The sequence below is a fragment of the Lonchura striata genome, chromosome 1 (genome assembly GCF_050655825.1).
Source record: "Lonchura striata isolate lonStrDom1 chromosome 1, ASM5065582v1, whole genome shotgun sequence".
Classification (NCBI taxonomy): domain Eukaryota; kingdom Metazoa; phylum Chordata; class Aves; order Passeriformes; family Estrildidae; genus Lonchura; species Lonchura striata.
This window is the reverse complement of record NC_140703.1, coordinates 46,491,614-46,515,482: the sequence shown is the minus strand read 5'-3', so window position 1 is coordinate 46,515,482 and position 23,869 is coordinate 46,491,614. Positions and strand designations below refer to the sequence as shown.

General features: G+C 39.9%; 1 protein-coding gene across 2 annotated transcripts in view; it reads right to left on the bottom strand.

Moving 5' to 3' along the window:
- DDX10 (DEAD-box helicase 10) overlaps positions 1-23,869 on the bottom strand; it is a 267,130-nt gene that overhangs the window by 20,009 nt on the left and 223,252 nt on the right. The gene's annotated exons all lie outside the window — the stretch shown is intronic.

The following is a 23,869-nucleotide window of genomic DNA, read 5'->3' as shown; positions in this document are numbered from 1 at the left end:
GTGGTAGTTTAATAAAGTTTTTTTCCTGTTATCAAGCTTGGGCCTGCTTTGCTCTATTCTAGATTCCACTTCACAGCATTCAAGGTAGGGATCACATTTTCATGGGGGCACTGGCATTGTGCCAGTGTCAAACCATGACAGTGAAAAATGTCCTAAAGTTCAAGAAGGAAAGCATTAGCTACACAATTTCATATTCCCATGGTGGCTGGCTGAAATACATTCTTGGCTTCTTCTCAGGTATCATTGCCAGCTGCCTGGGGGGCTGCTGAACCTCCAGTGCTGCTCTTGCACTTTTAATTACCATTGCCACCACGGAAAAACTATTTGGCATACTACTGCATAAGTGACTGATGACTCCAAGAATGTTCACACATTTACTCTTCAAATCTAGCAACTTCCTTTATTGTGTGAAAACTAAGGTATTTCTCTGATTTTTAGCTCTTTGCAAATGGGGATCTATTCTGGCCTGGCCTTTCTTCCCTCAGTGACCTCCTCTAGCTTCTGAGTCATTGCCCTGCAACAATATCAAGATTTCAAATGAGCAAATGAGCACAGTTCGCACCACCATATTCTGGTTTCTCCATCTTTGGTTTGCACTCCCTGCTCATCCCTCATATCCTACGCATAAGGCAGATTTCTCAGCATCTTCGACTTACTTCCTTTATGGATGGCATTTCTCAGGTTGTCAGTTCCACATCGTCTCCAAATCTGCACATCTTGTTCTACATTTCCTTCTGTAAGATAGCTGCTACCTCCTATATATAGCAGAAACAGAACAGCTCAACATATTGCCACTTGTCACTCTTATCCCACTGTCTCTCTGTACCCCTCTGTCCCATTTGCCATCTCTGGTTTCTGTTAGCAAATCAAGTGAGCATTTCATCACCAGTGGTCCTTTGTTAACCTTACAGATTACTCTCTCATTGGGCACTGAAAGTTATCCAGAAGTCCTTGTGAAGGATGCCCACACATTCACCCTATTTTGTTACCATTTTCTTCACTTGGGCAAGATGAGCCAATATGGCCAAGTTTGAACTTTTTTTTTTTCTGCCTGTGCTGAGAGTCTCTAACTAAACTGTGCCTGCTCAAGTGTTCAGTATTTGCCCCTCACCAGCTCTGCTGAGTCTTATTAGTTACTATTTTTTTTGATCTTTTTTTTTTTATTATTTTAGAAGCCAAAGTAGATATCTGTTAAGTGCAATAGGTTCAATCTTCAGCTGGCATCAGATCAATAGAGCTACACAGTTTTTAGCCCAGTAGAAGTTATCTGTGTCTTCAGCTTCTAGTACACCTATCACTGCATAATCTGAGATCTGTGAGCAGTTCATGTCACTTTAACAGGTACCACTTTTTACTGAGCATACACATGCTCACAACTGAGCTGAAATCCAACATGAACCAGCTTCAGTTCTGTGAAGGTGGTTAAAGTTAACACATTTTTTATCTTACAGCCAGGAAGGGCTAAGAGCATGCCCACACACACTTATGAAGCCTCAGCATATGAATGGTTATTTATTAAGTGGCAGGACCCAATCGCTTTCAGTTAGGGCCTATATTTTATAAGCAAACTCTTCTGTCTCTTCTATTTCCATTGGGAAGTTTAAGGTCTGTACTAAATTGCCCTCTTGGAGGTTTCTTTTACTCTGGCTTTGTTTCTAATCCTTCGCGCTTTTACTACTGCAGGCTTCTTGAAGCACACATACCAGACAGCATAAATCTTCTGTTCTGCTTTGGTTTAAATATGCTCCTCTCTTACTGCTTCCTTAGTGAAGCCTTCTACCTTTGAGCTCTGGAAGATACAAATGAACACCTCTCTCTGATGTGTCAATGTCTACGCTCACTGTGTTGCCGAGGTGACAGGAACAGGACAGGTTTGCTTCCTTTTATGTCTGCAAATGTCAGAGATTCCACAGGCAGTTGTCTATAGTGGAATTGCAGAACACATCCACTGTGTGTCAATAAATGCATTTACTTAGATTATGTGGTTTTGCTTATTGTAGGTGAGCACTTACTCTGTCCCAGTAAGAGAGAATAGGATAACGCAGGAACTCTCCTTCTCTGCATGTGATCCCCCAGCAAGTCTGCAGGAAACTGCTTGGGAAATACTTTGAGTGAACTCATTTTGGGTGCCCAGAGAATGTACTGGAAACAGGATCTTCTTCATGATGGCAAGTCAGACCATACCCTAAGCAGAGCAAGGCAGGGGACACTTTTTTTGGCCTCTCCAAGTCCAATCTTCCTGGAGACAAACTTGGTTTGATGCCTCTCAATGTGAGACCTGTCCACTCAGAGCAGAGCCTGAGCACCACCTCCAGATACAGCAGAGGGACACATGGTTGACAAGCATCAGCTCTGCTCAGATCTGCATTCCCAGCAAGCTTAAGCTGTGGAGCATTTACTGTATACCCTGCTACAGGATTTCACCTTCCTTGTTCTGGGAGTATGTTAACTCACCTGGTTAACTCTTGTCAATGTTCTAATAGTAATTTTACCAGAAACCTTTCATCCTTGTTCTAGTCACCAGTTAGGAAAAAAAATCTCTAGTAGATTTCAGAAGTTTGCTGGGATTTATTAGGAAATACAATCATGTCAGGGAACCATGCTACCTGATTTTCCCTAAAGAATTTTTGGGATCTTCCCCTACACATGTACACATGTGATCTCAGTTATCTACATTTAAACAACTTCTGAAGGCTCTGTATTAACTCAGTCCTCTAGCTGTTTTCTTAATTGTTTGAATCAGTGTTCATATTGTGGAGCCTGAAATATTTTTACCACTTTTGTTTTCACTTCTGAATATAATTTGGAAGTTATTTCCAAATGTTTGTTTTATAACCTGCTGTTATACACTCATCTTAAAACATATCTTGTTTTATGCACTGTTGTTTATAACCTCTTTTGAAGCTGAAACTTCAATATAATTGCTGACCAAAATGTATTTATTTCTGATGGTAAAATACATATTGTTTTATGATGCTAGGATTACTGACATCTGTTGGGCTCTAAGCAGCTTCGCAAGCTCAAAAGAATCAGATTCTTATTTGCACAACAAGTATAGCCAGGCCTATAACAGTTAATGCTAACAACTTAGCAGGGGATATCTTAAATGTCATGTCTTAAAGCAACCTAGCTTTCAGAGATTAGAAAAGTGTGGGCTATATAATCTGCCCACTGATAGTGCTGATGTCTGAATCATTTCTTCCCAGCTTTTGTGAGGATCCAGCTACCTCTCTGGAGAAAACAATTCATGCAGAAACACAGTAGCAGTGCGAGCAACCTCTGCTCTTGTTGCATTTGGCCTTCTACTCTCCAGTACAATCCTCTTAGCTGCATGTCCACTAAGTGGACAAATAGGGGCCAGCAAAAACTCCCAAGCAGACTTTCAGACTGAGGCAGGGTCTGGGTATGGCTCTGCATTTCGCCTGTAAGATTATTTTGCAAGGGTGTCTGTTGTTATTATGCACTATGGTAGCAAAGAGAGTTTATTTCTGATTTGGAAGGAGCCCTTTGGACTGCCAATTGACAATGCAAAGGAAATGTTATAGCCAGTTAGTTAACTTCCTCCAACCTTCGTTTCAACGCAGGGGAACATCTCTGTGTTTGATCAGCCAAAAATTACACACCCTGAACTCAGATTCTGCTTTGATCTTCCTTTGATCAGACACTTCCCAGGAAAAAGGAATTTGCTTGCATTTATGGTTTGACTGCAGAACAAGGAGGCAGACAACACATTGTATTGATTTTAATTAGTAAGCAGTTCAGTTCAGAAAAATATAAATATGTATGTATAAATGTGTATGTATATATATATATATATATATATATATATATATGTATGTGTAAGTGGAAATAAACATACATTATTGAAAGACCATAGACACAAAAAAGGGATATTTTCTGATATTTTTGAAATCCAGTGTTCTACTGTGCTTTGGTTTACAGTCAGTGGCATATTTAGAGAATGTTGTTGAAGTGGTTTCTTTCCTTAGCTGTATACCTCATCTTTCCCACATGAGGGTACAACTGAGCAAGATGTAAATCCACTTGTGGATGATCAAACATTACAGTGTGAAGTAAAGCCATCCCTTTCTCCATCCTAGATGAAGCCACTGTTAAATGTGACTTCTCAGCCTGGACTTGTCAGTGAGCTCAGTAGTTGCTAACTGCATTTTTTGCTGTTATAGTTCTTATTTGTGGAACACTAGAAAGAAAAAATAATTTAGAAATACAACAGTTTCTTCCTGGTTGGATAGTGAGGTAAATGAGAAGCCATGCATCAGAGAACTGCCATGTCTAGAACCCAAACCAAAACACAACATATTCACAGGCACAGAAGCCCAGCAAAGTCCTTGTCCCTTCCCAGCTGCAGCTTGCACAGCTGTGGACACCACTGCAAAGCTCTGCTCAGCTCTGTGGAGCAAGAACAGCAACAAAAGAGATGTCTAGGTTACTTATGCTGCAAATTAGTGAATTAGTTAAAAACCTAATTCTTCAAAGTAAACCTTGATTTTTCAGGTGAGTACACAGCTGAGTCCATAACATCTCACATGAGGATTCTATGACATGTAGCTCTGGATGAACTTGCTCTCCAGGCCTTCTAATATTTATTTCTCTTAGGAGAGGAGAAAGGTGTACTTCTTCATGTGCTGAAATTCAAACCAGTCAAGGGAGTCAACTGTGCCCCTTAGATAACTTCACCTCCCTACCTCAAGGCAACCTAACTTTACTTTCTTAGGTATCTGGCTAATATCTTACACCAGAAATGAGATTGTGTTTGCTTATGTTTGGTAGTGGGCAAATGCACAGGACAGCAGAGGAACAGAACAATGTGAGTATTGGTCTTGTGGAAATAAAACTCAAAGTACTTGCAGAAGCATAATGTACCTTCCAAACTTAGACACAGCTTTAGAATTACGGAAGATAGTACAGGGCAATTCTAGCAGTGTTTAAACCAAGTATACCCTGATCATCTTCTGATACAGGCACATAGGTATAAGATAGTCACACTCTGGTAGCACACTCCTTGGGGACCTTTAACACTTCCTGACAAAAATCTATTGGCCATGAAAAACTGAAAAAAAAAAAAAACAAAAACAAACAAACAAACAAAAAAAAAAAAAACACTAAGAAAACAAACATATGATACAACTCATTCTTCCTGAATTCTCTTAAAGCTACTATAACATTCCACATAAATTATCTTGCAAAATCTTAAATTTAGAAGCACAGTGTGGCCACATTGCACCACATCTCCGGCACCATCAAGTGGTTAGAATCACACACCACAGGTGTGTGGAGGTGCTAAGAGGGGAAGGAGACAGCTATGCCTTTATCTGTCCTCCTTCTGCCAATGCTGAACAGAAAAGCAAATGTGGCACTGTCTCAGGATTCATAAAAGAATTAAGTTCTTACTAATTACAATGATATATGTTTATCTTCTAGCGCTGGAAAAAGACAAAAACTATAGAAAAGTCTTCTTAAGAAATAGTCACTTCATTTGCAGAGAATAATGCAATGATGAGCAATAAGGGGCCGGATTTATAAAGAATATATCTTGCCTGACAAAGACAATACTTTTTTATGGAATTACCAAATCAATGGATGAGTGGAACAGAATAAATGTAATACTCTTGGATTGAAGCCATTTTTTTAAATAATTGGTCAAAGCCAGGCAGTTACACTGACATAAAACTAGAGAGCATGAGAATGGAAGATTGCCTCCAATGCTTCCCAAAATCATTCTTAAAAAGCTTGACTGAACTTCGTTATGCAATAAATATCTCATTTGGTCTGAAGTCTGGAATGAAGGACCAAAACAAGACTAACTGACAAAGAGAAGAACACCAATTTATAGGGTGGACAGGTCAATATTTAAGAATAGTTTGGTTTTGCCTGATTTAATACTTCTAGTAATCACAGAATTACAGAATAACGTGAGTTGGAATGAGCAAGAAAGAGACATAAGCATCATATTAATAAAATTCATAGGTGTTATGCTAAATTGAGAAGAGAAAAGAAGAACAGAGAGGCCAACAACATGGGACAGAGGGATAGATTAATTAGCAACACATGCCAATAGTAACAGAACAAGAATCACCTTGGCAAAGGACCGTAAAGGACAGGCACTAGAGAATAGAAAATTAGCTTGGAATATGATTTCTGTTAGAGGTTCTTTGATGGCAGAAACATCATAAGGACTAAGAGGATAAACCCCAGCAAGTTACTTTCAAGCACCAAAGAAATATGGTAGTAGAAAAGGTCAATGTAGCTTGTGTGTGTATGCAAAAATGCAGCAGCTGAGAGAAGCAAGAATCATTCTCTGCAAGACTGAAAAGAAATGTGTGGGGAATATTACTTCATTTCTAGTGAGATATTCACATACTACATACTACTGTTTAAAGAACCACAGCACAAATAAGAGCACTGAGGGGAGCTGGTGGCCAAGGAGTGATTAAATTTGCAATGCATAGTTTGAGCAGTGACCAAGTATGTGACATTAACATTGAAAAGGTGCAATTAGCAAGCAATAAAAGAATAGAAATAGAGGCAGCAACAGGAACAGAAATAGAAAAAGTTAGCAAGAACAAGTTTGCAAGAGAGACCCAGAGGACTTTTCTCTCTTTACTGATTTTATGATAGGTATAACAGACTTAACAGCTACACAGCCTGGGCTTGGCTAGAGATCCATGCCAGACTCAATGTGCTGAGTCTTCTAATTTCCCTTCCTCTTTTGGTTGTACCTTGGGCTCAGTTCTCAGTGTCCTGCCTCTTGCTCTGATTGCCCTGGCCTTCTTCCCAGTCAGGTCTCTCTTGGCATTGAGCCAGATGTGCATATTCTTTGTTTGAGATACTATCCTCTAACATGGAGGTCAGACTTCACTCCCATCAGGATATATTTCCACAGGACCTGGTTCCTTCCTAGCAATATAGTACTTAGAATGATTTCTGCATTGGTATTATTTTGAGATCTCAAGAAATTTGTCTGGATATTTCTCATGTAATCCTAATTGAGATTCTCTCCAAGCCTATTCCCGGCATGAAATATGCAGAATTTGTGGTAAAAATTGTGTTCCTAATGAAAAAAGGAATGGGAGTCTGGAGTGAAAAGAAAAGGGTGAAACAGCAGAATTATATTAAAATCTGTCAGAGAATATGCTAGGGTAAAAGAGAAATTGTCCATAAAGAGACAGCCTATGGAGTGTTTGGCACAAGTCACTAAACATAAAGGCTGACACACTAGAGAAGATGACCAAAGCATCTAGATGGAGCCAAGGTTAAAGTAGACATAGAGAATTTTCTAAAGGGTTAGGTCTATCATTGGTAGGTCATGTAAAGAAAGATTAAGAAAATGCATTCTGTTCATCCTAAAATACCCAAACATTGTCTTATCTCTGTATCAAGACACAGCCTTTATGATCACAGTATACATGAAAGGTCAAAGGTTTCTGCAAAACCCCAAGAAACTCCTCTTAAACATTTTTTCACTGAAAATAGCTCCCTACATCCACAATCCTCCTTTCATAGAATGAATTTTAATAGGTATCTTTGCTTTTGCTCCTTCTGACTGCTTCAGTTTTATTGTGGCTTTGCCTTTGTTTTCATTTTCATGCTCTTTCCCTTCTACTGCATTATGAATTCTCATTTTACTTGCTGAAAGTTAGAGCTACTGTACATATATTTAGAATACATGGGGGTGTATGTGGATACAGATATTAATAGATACATAAGCATTACATAGCTCTCATCAGTGTTCCAATATTATCAATTTTATTCACCATATGTCATGCTATGCAGTTCTCACCTTTGCTAACTTTATATGGCCATTTGCACATGGTCCATTAAAAACACATAAAAATATCTAGAGTTTCAGTATTCAGGATAACTTTTGATTATGTTTCTTGGCTCAAGTGTGATACAAAGAACCTGGTAATAAAAGAATATCAAACTAATGTGACTGAAGTTTGCCCTGAAGAAGTAATTTTATGATAATTAAAGCAGCATCATCATAAAGCTGTTTTGTCACATTTAAACAATGGGCAAAGACATCATCATAGACAAGACAATCAGAAAACAGGTTACATCCTGCTCATCAGAGAGAATTCATGTTCATTTTCATTCCACAGCATTTGTCCTCATTTTTACATCATAAGGCCAAGGAAAAAACCAGCCTACCGCCATCCAGTACTTTATAAATCATAGCATTTGAATATTTTGTTCTGTATGAATGGCTGATGAACCTAAAACTAGCACACCTTTTTGTATTTTAAAACTTCATTTTACATGAAGACACTGGACAGAACACAGCATACTGCCATAACAGGCAGGAAGTGGTGTTTTAAGAATTCAGCTCTGCAGGTAACAAGAAGTTAAAAAGCAGGAATAAATTCCCTTTTGATATAATTCAAAATCTCACAGCCAGATACTGTGTTTAATTTTGATCTCTGTACACTGCACTTTCAGCTCCATTTTCTAAGGCATTATAATCATTCAGCCATTAATATTTCCCATCCCTTTCTAAACCTCACACCAGATAGAATCAGCCCCTGGGGAGCATCTCCAGAAAAGGAGATGCTGTGGCAGCACAGAGCAAAGAGGTTTCCCCGTAGCACCATGCATGGTCGTAAAAGGAGGCAGGAACCAGCCGTTCTTAACCCACATCTTCCAGCAGCTGCATACACGTACCTTGCTCTGCAGGATACAGTCACAGCCATGTATCACCCCCATTAGGATCCAGACTACATCTCTCTGATTGTCATGGAGACTGTTTCAAAGTCCTGCCGTGCTCCAGCAGCAGCAGCATCAGCAGAGGACAATAGCACTTGATCTTAAATGGCTGAAAAGAAAGCAACAAAGCGCAGTGTAAAAGGAAAGGAGCTGTGGCTGAAAGGGATATGAATACAGCAAGACACTCTTCCCACTGCTGCAGAGGGCGAGAGGTGTAGGTTAGAGCAACTTTCCAGAGGTGTATAACTGTGTCTTCAAGATAAGCAGAGGGAGAGCATTCTCAAGGATAGCACATTTCTCCTCCTTCTTTCTCCCCCTCAAGCTAAGTTGCTGGGGTGTTTTAGATTAAATGTATTAATTAGGAAACTACTTAGTTTACGAGGGCTTCTGCTTTTTCATTTCCGTGGGCACTGTAAACATACTGAGTTTTGGAGTAAGTGATATACAGTGTCTTGGAACGAAAGACAGGCAGAGGCACAGGCAAGTGCAAGGAATTAATAGAGTTGATAGTTTACAAGACCTGAGGCAAAAAAGATATTTTCAGAAGAGTGACAAGACAGTTTTGTATCAAATAGCAAATTTGTTAAGAATTTCAATTTATGTCCATCCATAAGCTATTTTCAAGTCAGGTCAGCTCTCAGAAGAGATGGGAATAAAAGGTACAACTGACCAACATAAAATAAAAAAAGCGAACAAAGATACAAAAAGGAAACATAAAATACAAAATTCAAATGCAAAACCAACTGGGTTTAATCACATCTCATAAAAAAAAAAACATCATAAGACCAAACTCTCACTGTAAGTGTACTTTAAAATAGAAGTATAAATCTCTGAAAAATTGGTTGGTGACCTACCTGTTAAGATGTTTGTATTATCAAAAAAAAAGTCACAGAATTTCTCCAAGGACTGAGCAAAAGCATTATGGCTAATTCTAAAGTTTTGATCTGAATTAGTGTTTTGAAAATGTGAAGGACACTAGGAGTCACAAAAGGGAAGTAAAAGGTTACACTGAAATCAGAGAAACAGTAGAGCTAAAGATGCTTCCACAAGCTTCTTCCACTGCATTTAGAACAAACTCAATGTAAGAAGTATATCTGCTGTGGAACAAACCAATACACTGGAAAATCATGCTCAGAGTAAAAATTAAACATTTTCCTTTGGAAAATGAAAAAGGTGAGTCTAATCAGCACATATGCAATCTCATGGTAATAAGCAAAGCAGGCTTCAAATCTCCTGGGAATATCCTAGGCAAAATTCTGCACCATGAAAACTTTACTGCTTGTTCTTACAAGAGTACAATTCTTTGGGGTGAGAAAATTCCTGTAACAGATCCTTTCTCGAGGAATACATAGAGGAACAGGAGCATGAGATAAAACAATCGCTAATGTCTACCAAAAGAAAAAACACACAGAAATTATGAGAGTGACAACAGAGTGACATTTCTAAGAAAAATGTTCAGATCAAGGCACTCTGCAAAAACCCAGCAGCTTTTCCAACTTGCTTGGAAAAGCAGTTGACCGTGAGCAAAGTGAAAGGAAAAAAGTTGGAGTAAATTAGTTTAGGTGCTACTTAGGAGTCTAAGAGCCACATGGCTTTGGGAGCTGTTTGGGCCTCTCAGTTTGGGAAGCTGGAACAGCCTGCAAAGCAATCCCTTTGCTCCCAGGGGCCATCAGAACTGGCAGGACACCACCCACACCAGTGCAAGTGTTAGGTGATGCTGTATTGTGCCTGTGTTATGTGGAAAGCTTAATTCAGCTGAGAGAGAATTCCACCTAATGAACATACAGCTCATGATTAAGGTCCACTGCCTTGAGCAGGAACACTCCAGCTGGTATCTGCAGACTTCTGCTGGTTGCAGGACTACTGTGTTTTATTTGCACATGAAGAGTGTGAAAATGTAGGCAAGAAGCAGTTCTGAGGTGCTGAATTTTGCACTCTGCATTTTCCTTTCTCTGTGCTAGGTCAAGCAGCTGAAAGTAGGTTGTCATGTTTGAAAATTCAAAAAGTCACTTATTTACCACTCTGCTGTGCAGGTTCCCATCCCGAGCAATGCCTGAGAGAAGACAGAGTGTAATGGGCAGAAAAAACCCTATGCAAGAGGGTCAGATTTTCCATGTGAAGTATTTCATATAATTCTGAGTCAGATTTCACTTTGTCAGATTTTTCATAAGAGATCACTTTATACATATAACAGAACACAAATCCCCCTAGTTTCTCTTGTATGTATGGGGTGCCCTGTAAAATAAATATCAGTTACACAGCAAATCGCCTTTACTATATTGTGCACAACTTTTTTTTTAATCCAGTCAATTACCTGGCTTCATGTAGAGAAAATTAGCAATAGAATTATTTCCTCTGTCTCTCATGGACAAAATTATACTGTCATTTACATGTCAGACACCTGTGGGGTGCCCAGGAATGCTGTGAAGCTTTCAATGCCTGTCTGTTCACAAGCTGTTTGACCCAAGCACAGAGCTGCAGCCATTTTATTCAGAAATAACACACTCCCACATGATCACAGCCTCCATTAACATGTAATATATTACGTTTCAAGAAAAAAAAATTATTCTCTCTATTCATAAAACATACCTGCTCAGACAGAAGGCAATTATGTCAAAAAACATTTTGGCACCTCTTCTGTGGGGCGTTCCCACACAACTGGGGAATTGGGATTGGTCAGCCTGGAGAAGAGAAGGCTTTGGGCTGACTTGATTAGGCCTTCCAGTGCCTGAAGAGACACTACAAGAAAGATGGAAAGAGATTATTTCCAAGGGCATGTAGAGACAGGACAAGGAAGGTAGATTTAGATTAGCTATTAGGAAGAAATTCTTTACTGTGAGGGTGAGGGCAGTGAGACACTGGAAGAGGTTGCCCAGAGAAGCTGTGGATGCCTCATCCCTGGAAGTGTTCAAGGCCAAGTTGGATGGAGCTCTGAGCAATGTCAGGTAGTGGAAGGTGCTGCTGTCCATGGCAGCGGGGTTGGAACTAGGTGATCTTTAAGGTCCCTTCCAATGCAAGCTGTGCTATGATTCTCTGAAATAAAAACTCTGAAAGACAGCACAAGAAGGCTACTAGACATCAAACAAATCCATGTGAAGTAAATGTCATCAGCAAGATAGTGAAAAAGACAATATAAGCTGATCAAAATGAGATTTGCAGATAAACAGTGTGATAATGTGATCAGATGCACAAAATACTGAGGATTTTATGGGTTTTGCCTTGAATTTTTCTGAGAAAATCAGTCAGCAAGAAAATCAGTTTTCTTATGCATTAAGACCTGCATTTTTGCAGCCCCCACAAAGCTCAAACTCCACTTAACTCTGAGATTTCCTCAGACAAGGATAATTTCTAAGAAAAAAAAATCTTAGCTTTATCCCCAAAGTGAGCAGCTTTGAGCAAATCCTCTCCAGGATTTTACACATATGGGAGGTGCCTCTGCAGCCTGAGCCAGGTCTGTGCAAGGGCTGCCTGCTTGTTGGGTTCTGGTGTGCTCACAGTGGCAAACACACACATTCCAGGAGAGGGAGATGACTGAATCAAGTGACAGGGATGGAGAATGAGGTGCATTAATCTTCAGTCTAGAGAAATTCACAGATCATTGTTGTCAAAAATGAAATTTAGAAGATTTTCAGCACTGAAGGCAAGGATAATTACATTCCTACCTCCAGCATGGTTTGGAAAGGGACTGATTCTCTGCTGTACTGCCCTGGGGTAATACAACAAAAGCAAATAAACTTGAAGAATTCTGGTTTTCCCTTTTAGCATGCACCACACACACTGGCTGCTAAGCACTCATCGCAGAAGGTCTGCTGACTGACTCAGGAATCAGGGTTTTGTCTCCATAAAATATCCATGGCAAGTAAATATCACTGTCCCTGTGAAGCAGATGTGCAATGTGAAGGCTGGCATAGTCCTATTGCAGTCAGCAAGGCTGGAAAAGGAGCAGAAACCTCTCAAGCAGGCCAAGCAGCTAGGGACTGGTGCCTGGTGCTGGGGACAGATGCTCCCTCCCACTGCAGCCAGGCTGCCCCTAGTCCTTTCCCTTACCTGGCCACTGCTGTGGGGGTTGCACATTTCCACCTTGGCTCTGACAGATTGATGGCTGTTTGGTTTGGATAAATAGGTCTGGCAGAAGCAGACTTTCCTCCTTATAATTTGCACAGCAACTTCTTGAAAGCAAAACTGAAAAACTGCTTTGCAAATTAACTTTTTAAAGCCAAAATAACTTTTTTCCTTCCTTTTTTTTTTTTTTTTTTTTTAATTCTTGGTGCATTTCCCCCCTGTAACCCACATAATATTTTTCAAATGCAGAGCTTTTGCACTGCACACACCAACCCTTATCTTCTTTTCTTCCCCCAAATAAACAGATTTATGATGAAACACAGCAGCTGCTAAAATTTTATGCACAATTAGCAATACTGGAAGCTTGTTTTCCACCATATTTCAAATCAATTGAGATGCAGGACAGGGCAGATTTCTAGGTTGTTAATAGCCTAGCTGTAGCACAAGGGAAAAAATGTAATGATTGCTTCAGGTAGACTTTTTTTTTAATTTGGTTTTGCAGTTCTGATCATCAGTGAAAGTAAGATGCACGCTCTATGGTCTCTATAACCTAATGCCATTAAATAAACCACTGGAGCATGTTTTCATTATAAACTACTTTCAACTCTGGTCAGCTCTAGCTTGAAAACCACAGAGAAAGTGAACTGAATGACAGAAAGACAACAAAAGGGTTAGAGTTAAGGAAAGGTTTTAGGACTTTTTAATTTCTCTTGGGGAGAGATTAATAGCATCAGGACCTTCTGGGCAGTGCTTCTGCTACAGGCAACACATGGCAAGAGGCACTGCTGGTAGGCACTTAGGATTTATTGCGTAGGTCAAACCAAACTGTAAACACCAGGAGACTAATAGGGAGACAGCTCAGGTCTGTGCAGCACCAGTGTCTTGGTGTTGATTAGATTAATTCCTCAGCATGTGGGCTGCTGTTTTGAAACAAATTTTTTTCTAAGGTGGAAGAAAAAATTTTGAATGCAGGGAAAAGGCATGTATCCCAAAGCAAAAGAGATGGTCACAAGGTGTAAGCAGAGTGCAGATGCAGAGGCTGCAGCCTCCCTGGATACTCATTCTATATAATCAGGCAAGGGACTGTGTACCAGAGCTGGAGCACTGCTGACAACCAGCAGGATCCTTCTGCTCACCACACAGCTGGTGGACATCCCATCACACCTTCCAGGGGTCACAATGAGCTGAGCCATGGCCTGGGCTAGGGAGGTCTAATGTACACACCTTGATGGGGCGTTAAACAGTTTGAAGCTAGAAAACAAATTCCCTTGGTATAGTAGACATCCACCCAAAGTATGAAGCATTTTTTGGTAATAAATATTTTCATAATGTTTCAACTGGTGCTGAAATGAGATGGAATTGGCATTGTGTGAGGGTGCTTAGATATGGATGACAACTAGCAGGGGTTTCTGGGGTTTCTGCTAGCCAGGCAAAATCCTTGGAATCTCCATCATCACCAGCACTTGAAGGTAGCCACTGGGGCACCACACTGCCACAAGGCCATGCTGTTTAAGAACATCTCTTGCATTTTCACATTTCCATTTAATCCCACTGCAAAAAGGATCGTTAGAGATGTGAAACATCTGTACAGCTCCCTAGGCCAAATGCATCACGCACTTCACTGAGCAGCAGGGCTGGCCAGTGCCCAGGGAAGGGGCCAAATTCAGACAAATCCAGATGAAAAGCTATGATGAAACACTCAAACCTTGTACTTGAAAACATAAAAATTAAAGGTTCAATCTTCTAAGTTTTTTCCTCCCATTGCCTCTATGGAAAAGCTCTCAGTCCATTGACAACAGTCACTTAATTTACTTCAGTAATTGCATTGATGTTCATTTCCAGCATTTGCAGCTTTTTGTGGCCATTGTTTGCTTCTGACTTCATAGATGATTTTTTTTTTTTCTCCCATTCATCTTTTTCCCTAGTTCTACTTCATAGTCACAGTCTGGCAGGATTTGTCTTTTCCAGACTCTGCCTTCACTCCCATCTTGTTCGTTATTATTTCACACCGTCACAAATCCTGTATTTGCATCTTGCAGGCAATGAGATTGTTATGGATAACTGGCTTTGCTTCTCCACAGGCAGAACTTCATTTAACTGCTCCTTTCTCTTTGTATTCTGCCATGCAGATAACGTGGTTTTTAAGACTGTCCTTCTAGACTTTATGACTATGAATAAGAAAACTCTAGTTTTAGTTTAAGTTTACCATGGCAACAGCATTCTTGCCTGCCCATTTGGATTTAGGTTATCCTGGCAATTTTTGGCACATGTTAGTAAATCTATGCTGATGTTAATTGCTGTTTTTTTGGTATATGTTTCAAAGTACAGCATCTATGGGGAAATAAGGAAAATAATGTCCTTTTGTAGCAGGAAAAAATATAGACCGGGATCTAGTTTTTAACAAATGTGTTGTAGGGTGATCAAGCCATGGAGGGAGAAGTTCAGAACTGAGTTGCTGGCTGTGACACAAATTGTATGGACAAGAATTTTTCTCTAATTATGTCTTAAAAATTTCACTTCAAATAGAGATGATGCTGGCAGGATTATGATCTAGACTGTTAGTATTATCACACAGAAAGCACCAGTATTATCACACTTCATATCACCTGAGTTTTTCTTTACTGTGCCTCTCTTATAGTCTGACAGTAGCAGGCCAAACATTTTAACATCCTCCTATTCAGTCAGCTGAGTTCATTTTACAAGAAGATTGGTTGATACACTCTACAACCTCACACCAAAGATGATGCCCAGCCTGAAGCCAGAAATAAATTACCAGCTCTTTTACGCAGCACTGCTGTGGGCGTGTGGAAATTCCCAGCTGATCCTCTGCTGTTTTACCCCTTATCTCAGCTGTACCTGTCCCATTCCCTCTTGGCCACAGCCATCTCTGGGAAGCTCCTGGTATGACATGACCACCCAGAAGCTCTGCTGCCATGGGGTGTATGTGTGACAATTCTTGGTCACAAAGTGTGAAGGATGCAAGGCCTTTAATCGGAGCCCCTCTACCACAGCAGACCCAAGGGTGTCAGCTTGCCAGTTTGTCTGTGTAGAATGCTGAGCACCACCTCTTTTGGGTCTCATGGTTCATGTTTGCTTGGTCAGGATATAAAAGCCTGTGCTCAGATCTGTGAGAAGTGAAAGCAATGGTCCAAGGAATGAGAGTATCACACTGTCCATCAGATTTAATGTCCCTATGGAGATGACTTACATTTGCATCTCCTCACATTATCTGAAACTGGTCTCAGGTGCCTGTTTCCCTCTGGCTTGTGCACCTTCTCCTCTACCCACTGCTGATAAAGTCAGCAAGTTTCCCCTCCTTATGCTGTGCCAGATGCAGTCACAGTTTACAAGCCTGCACTTACTCCAGAGCAAAAAGACATTGTGGACTATTTTGAATTAGACACAAACATGCTTTTCCCTGGATGTTATACTCACCCTGAAGATATTTATCTTTGCCAATTGTCTTTGTGCATTTTGCCCTTTGACTTAGGATGGTGGAGAAAAAAATCCTCTAGGGTGAAATTAAAATAAATTGAAATAATTTACAGATTTTTCTTTAACAGAATCTTAACAAGATCTTGCTTTACAACATTTCTAAAGAGTCTTTCCATTATTTGATAATTGCAATTATAGTATGGGGATTGATTAGTTGTAGAAAAATAATTATACACCAAATTAAAGCAAATTGAAATAGACTCAAAATGTTGGCACTTATTCCTGCTGTCTCCAATAGTAAGAATTAATTTGACCAGGATGGCTATATCACAAAAATCCTTGACTTCAGATTAAAAAACTATGTAATTCATTTTTTGACATTACCACAACGAATTTTCTTGAAAGACTTAATTGTGGAGTAGTGCTGACTGGGCAAAAGGAAACACATGAGATCTGATTGCAAAAATCAATAGCTAAAAATAAAAAATAAATTGATAAATCCTTAGAAAGATCATGTGGCCCATTTGCATATCTCAAAGATCTGCTGCTGAAATCTAGGAAGGAAGGCTGAACCTCAGGATGAAGCAGACTTCTCTTCAGACCCCTAAAACAGGAAATCTTTAATAAAGGCATTGACCCCCTAACACAGCAATCTTTAATAAAGGTATTGGCCCCTAACCCCTATGCAGGTTTGTCTCAGGGCTGGCACAAGAGATGTTCAATGCATTATAATTGAACAGGAAACGTGGTGTGATCAAAATGTGCAGGAATTAAACAGAACAATGCCAAAGAAATGTCAGTCACACCACACACCCCCCACTTCCAGCTGCAAATGTACCCAGACTGCAGGGGTACAGTGTCTTAAATAGTAGCTCCTCTGACTGTGTCAAGAACCCTCTATCAGTTATGTGCAGATCAAAGGACAGGAAAAACACAAAGGTAAAATCCTTAACCCTCTTCCTTCTGGTTCTTGCCTTCAGCCATTATAAAGTACGATCCAATCTCATTGCTATTCCCTGTTACAGATCCCACGGGTGCTGGGGGACAGAGCACCCTGGGCACAGCTTACCCGAAGTGCAATCCAAAACAAGTTACACTCTGACTGCAAGGCAGAAACAGCTTAAAAATAAAGCAATGAAGTAATATGCAGAGCTTGCCTGATGCAAACACCAGCAGTGGGCTTCACATGGAGAACCTAAACCCCTTCTGTCTCTTGCACAGAACCATGTGGCAGCTGCAGCAGCTTTTTCCCCTTGCACCCTGTCATTTGGCCCCAAACACCACTTTTTGCTCCCACTCTTATCTTAATAAAGAAATTAAGAGTAAGGTCCCAGTTGCTGCAGGCCTTTCACACCTCAAACCCTCCTTCCAAATAAGTATATACACACTTGAATCAAGGTTCCCTTTCTGTTAAACACCTTGGCAGAACTTAAAATACCCTCTTAGGAATATCCCTCTGATTTACATTCTTCTCCTTCCATTATCAGATACAGAATCACGTAACATTTCTGCTACATGTTCCAGTTCAATAAATTTTAAAGGGCTTTGAGAGTAATGGGTGATTTGGCCACAGTGACCTAGCTAAACTACAGATGCATAAAGAGCAGCAGTGACCAAAGCACCAACAAAACAAGTGTATAATCATTACTTTCTACAATAAAACCAAATGTTATTTCAGCTCTGGTTTATCAGCAATTAAAATAAATTATTAGAGAAATTAAAGAAGTATTCAAAGCTCCAATGTGTTGGCAGACTTTGATCAAATTATTTTATTAGTTCATCACAAACACGGCAAATAGCACCTGCAAATTAGAGCTACTCTGGATTGCTAGGTGCCAGCAGAAAGAAAAATTTCCAGAGATACATTAACTTATTAAAGTATGCTATTAAATGTCAAGGAGAATATAAAAAATGTTTAATTTATTGAATAACTGTATTTGCTGAAGGGCATCAACATGATAGCATTAGTGTTTTACACAAAATTCATCCTGCAATATAGTAGCTTTACCTCTAAAGCCTATTATAGCTCTAATCCCTAGGGCAGAGGCTGGAGAACTGCCATTTAATTGCCAGTGTTATAAATTAAAGGAGTGCTTGAGTCAGATGTCATCCAGAGCTTACAGCCCGAGCAGAGTGGGTAGGAGATGCTGACAAGAAGATTCCCAGTGGCCCTTCCAGCACTCTGAACATAATTAATTCTGCTGATTGTTTATGTGCATCTGCATTTGCATTGTATTTAAATTAAATACAGCTGTGTGAACTGAGCTGGGCAAAGCCTAGATAGCTAGGAAACTAAAAGCATGAAAGAAAAAACAGTGATTCTGTTTTTTTGGCTATTGTTTAGCACATTACAGGGAAATGTAAGTCTAACAACTTACAGAGTGCTACAATTCCCCCAGGTGTTAAGAATTATGTTACAACCCAACACAGGGAAGCATTTCTAAGAAATACGTGAAGATAGGATTGCCCAGCACATGGAAGTCAAAATCCTAAATGGCAGAAGTAAAACAGATCAAATTCCCTACTAATGACAGAGCTCATCCTGGAATGTCAGCTCTGCATCTTTTATCTACAGACAGGGAATAGGGAAAAGCTGAAGCATTGGTTAGGGCCCATCAAATTCACCCACAGGAACTACTTTATTCATATTCAACTTCCTGCTCCTATGATTTAAGCTGCTTGTTTGCATTTTTCACCAACATGTTCTATCAAAAAATAAAGGAAGAAAAAAGAGCACAGTATAGTCACCAGAACCCAAATTTTCTATTTACAGGTTGCACTCAGAGAGGCAGTGTTAATAAACACTGCGTTCCCGCTGCCAATGTCACCTCACCTTTCCTTTTTTACTTACACTCTTTCATAACCTGAGCCTTTCTCCTTCTTTTTCATAAAAGAAATAGTGTTTTAATCTAACAAAGTACTCAAATGGCAAGATTAGAGGTGGAAGTCAAGGTTTGTCAGTGGTGCGTATTGAATGAGCCATCTGATTACAAGGTGGTTTGTTTCATTATAAAATCAAATTATATAACAGCACCTAAGTCAGAAACCAAGGACATCTACCATTCACTTACTTCCATTTGTTTCCACACACTTCCACATGTGTTGGGTGCTGGTGGCCCAGTTCACCAGAGGAACTTTGTTCCAGCAAGCCTGAAGGTTCCCATGGAGCTGGTTGTTCTATGCTGAGAACCACTGTGAGCAATTTGCCATTTCTTTCCCAATATGATAATTACAATTTTATTTTTGAAAGTCAAATACAAGATTTAAGACCTTTCTTGCATTTAAGTTCACCTAGGCCACTTGAAGAAAACAGCCATTAAACAATATTTTTTTAAAAAATCTGAATAATTCTGATGAGCAGTGACAAATCATATGGAAACATGAAATTCAGTATGGCTGAGGGAAAGCTGCCTCCACTTTCTAATAGGTTTGTGGGAAATGGATGCAATATAAAAACTGAACATGCACAGATTAACATGGTCACAAACATAAAAACTGTAATATATTTTAATTAATCTGCATTAAAAAACAAACAAACACACCCTCAGTAATTAACCAAACTGACATAAGTGTTAAGGGCTATTTCCACAGAAGGTCTTTGTCACTGCCACGTCCCTGTTTGCCACATTTAAGTAGGAGGCATCTGCAGTCAGGAGTGACAAACACAGCCCAGAGCTCTCAAGCACCAGCAGAGAAGGTGGAGGACACCCCAAGGGACTGCCACGAGTCAGCACCTGACATTTTGGATGGATAAATCCATCAAAGGGGAATATTGCAGAGCACAAGTTATGGTGTTTCTCTTCAGAGATGAGACTCCATCTTTGCACCCTGAGTGATGTATGGGAGATCAAACAGACTCAAACTAAACCATGGCAATGACATTCCCTATGGGAAAACAGATCAACAACTGGGGCAGTGGAAAACAGGGACGAGGTCCTCTTTAGTCTGAAATATTCAAACCCCCAGATCCCGTCACAGGGACAGCTCCAGATATTGTTCTGAGACAGACCATTTTGAGTACAATGGTGTAAAAGTCCACACAGTGCCCAGGAGCTCTAGCTCCACATGTGATGATACATTTATGGTCACGTGGGGAAAAATTGCAGGTTTGCAAAAATAAAAATCAAGGACTTTCTACATTGACAAGATCAAAAACTGAGACCAACAATGCTGATGCTTGCACTTCCTGATGGCCAGGGTAAGTTAGCACATGGCCAACTCTTCATTTCACCAATCCCAGGACAAAAAAAGACCGAAACATCCCCCAGTGTTTTCATAATCTTGTAAAACTTGCCAGGGGAGGATTTGATCTTCTGTGGCAGAACATCCTAAGTGACCTTCAATTCACTAATGGCAGGTCATTTTTGGCTCTGATTGCTTCTTCAAAGAGTGCAATGGTATAATCAGTACTGAGAAAATGTTCTGAGAAAAATGTACTGAAAATATGACCTATTTCAAAATGTAGTGAACTAAATAACTCAATAATTAAAAACAAGATGCAAGCAAATACAATAACAGACAAAGGGTAAAGGCTACAGTTTCAGTCAATAATTCAGAAACAACAGTTTTATTTCTTTCAGAAATTAAGCTAACCCAGAGAAACATGGAAAATATGAAGAAACCCTGTCCTCCTTCATGAAAGTCTGGAAAAACCTTGCAGTATTCCAAAATATGCAAAGATACTGAAACCCTCATTTTTTCCATAACAACTAGAGGAGATGAATTGTGAGAAATCAATGGTGCAGACAGTTAGAAAATTGAAATTTCTGCACTGTGGCAGACAAAGAATCCTGGTTATATCAATCAAAGACAAAATCTAAACACAAGGAAACTAGCAGATGCTGACAAAGCAAAGTTGCCAGAAGGATGTAACAGATGCTGAGTGGAGCAGCACCAGTATGCAGTGTTGCCAATGAGACAAGGAGATTTTGAAAAGTTTAGCTGAGATAGCACTGGTGCTTAGTTGTGAGTAAATGGAATTTGACTGGCAAGTGCTGATCAAAATTTTGCTGTCTGCTTTGTTGTAGGAGCTGGCAAGGATAACTCAAGCAAGCTCTGAGCTTGTGAATTGCCAAGACACACTGCAGGATGCGCACCGTACAGTCCCCCAGACACCCAAACCATGCTTCAGTAGTCCAGTCATAGCATTTCCCATAACTACAGGCACTGGTTGGAAGGGACCTTAAAGACCATCTACTTACAAGTTCCCTGCCATGTACAGAGGACACTTTCCACTACATCCCTCCAATCTGGCCTTGAATGCTTCCAGGGATGGGCATCTGTGACATCTGCTGAGCTCTTGCAGATGTTTTGAGCAAGCTGAAGGAAGTTGCTCTGAATAGCTGCAAGCCAACATGCACGTTTAGTAGGCTCTGAAGCAGCCTTGATACATTCACCCATGGTAGGAGAGGTTCTAACATGCTCTAGAGCCTGCCAGATGCATCTCAGCTTCATCAGCCCCTCTGAGGCCAAGAAGGAGTAGGAGGGAATCTGGAGGGGGCGGATGGCGCTGCTCTGCTGCCTTTGGCTCACAATCAGGGCAGCTGGCACATGAATGCAAAACAGCTGCTATAGGATGAATGTATATGGATGCCTGCATATGGAAGTGTGCACACAAGTGGGGTTTTGCTTACAGGATGAAAGCTGTTAAGCTGTTTTGTTTCCCCTTATGATAAAAGGTTCTTCTGCACACAAGACTATTACTTTTCACTTGTTCACCATTTACTAATTTAAAATTTTTCAATTCTCTAGTCAGGCAATAAAAGCACTGTGGCATAACAACTCAGTTACACCATATGAATAATGAATTGCTGAGGTTTACCAGACATCAGCAAGTTCCTCCAGACTACCAACCACATATAAATACCAACCACATTTGCAGAAATCCCTGCTGATTCAAAACTATTTTCAAATAGGAGATGGCACATTCGTCAGATTTTATATTCCCAGTAAATAATTTATTCAGCTTCAGCATCTGGCAAACAACAGAAGAGAGTACTAAAAATCATCAAAAGGAAAAAGAACTGTAAAAACCACTTTTTTTAATTTTTTCTTTTTTTTTTTTTTTAAATAATATGAAGCAACTAAAGAGACATTTGGTAACCAAAAGATATTGTTACTTGCTGAAAGGTATTTGATTAACCAGCAATAATGATTTGCAATTCTATAGCATTTCTCACAAAATAACCACCAGAGAGAATTTTAATGAGCTTCATCTCTGGGCTGGCCAGCAAACAAAAATGATGAACAGCTCAGTGGTGTTTTATCAGTCAAAGGAAGGGATGCAGCTGGCAGAAGCAGGTTTAATTTCTGATTGAGAGAAATGACAGAGTTGAAAGCTGAATAGATATTTTTACAGTGCTATCTAGACAAGGTAACTCAGAGACTGCACTACTAAGTAAATTGTAGTCCATCCTCTATCTGTGCCCACTTTCTCTCTCTCCCATAAAAGTACAAAAGTACAAACCTGAAAGTACAAGTAAAAGTTGCTAACTTTTGCAGTAATAGCATCCTGGGCAAATCACTGAGGAATGTTTTTGCTGCTGTCCTTATTAGACAGTGTGAACACTAGCTGTGAACATTTTCAGAATTTTCCTTGGGACTGAAATAAACCAGACCAGAAGGGGTTTAGAGGTCATCCAGCTTATCATGATGCACCAGGCAGGACTGGCTCTGTCTCTGCCTCTTGAAAGCCTCCAGTGATGAAGAAGCCCAGGCCCCACAGCAGCCTTCTTCAGAGTGCTGCAAGCCACATGGGTAGCAAATGCAGTCTAACTTTCAGTTAAATGTCCCTTGTTGGAATTTCAGGTAATTATTTAATCTTTGTAATGGATATGGATTACATTCAATTGTCATTAGCGCAGTTCTGACATATATTTGAAGATTATTTAGTCTCACTTCAGTAACTTTTCTAATTCCTTTTGTCCAACACTGTTTTTCCAGCCTTCCCTCAGATTTCATGGGTTTAGATTTCAGGCTTTTTATTATGCTTCTTTGCAGCTGCTCCACTCTGAACTTGCAGAATGGTTCTTGAAGTAGGAGACAGTGTTGTACCAGACATCGCAATGGAGCTGCGCAAAGTTTTTCTTCATATGGCCTATGGCGCTCTGTTTGTATGTCATTCTTTGGTGTGAGCTGTTTTCCTGTAGCTTCAACAATATATTTTCCCACTCATTTAAGTTTAAATTAATATTGATTGATTAATTGATTGATTGATTGCAGGAATGCAGCTTATCAGCATTCTTCACAACTTGCTTTTCCACAGAATCACTCTAATCTGATTTTGAATAGATTTTGAAATCCAGATGCATACACCTAAGAATATATAGGACAGCCTCCCTCCCTCAATGTATAAAGTGATATTATAGAACTTTCTTATCAGATACACCTCAGCGGACATCATTAAAGAAACTCTTAAAGCACAGGCAATCAGAAGAACTGAAATATTCAGGTTAGCGAGTTGCAGAAATCTACACGCATAGCTACTGAAACACTGTTCACTGAAAGAACTGGAAGGCTGCTTAAGGAATGGAAGATTCAGACTGGCTTACAGCTGACAGCACAATACACTAGTGAGCAAAAAGTGGAACAAAAAAATTACAGATAATATTATGGTGAAATCATGTAAGCTGATGAAAGAACAGGAACC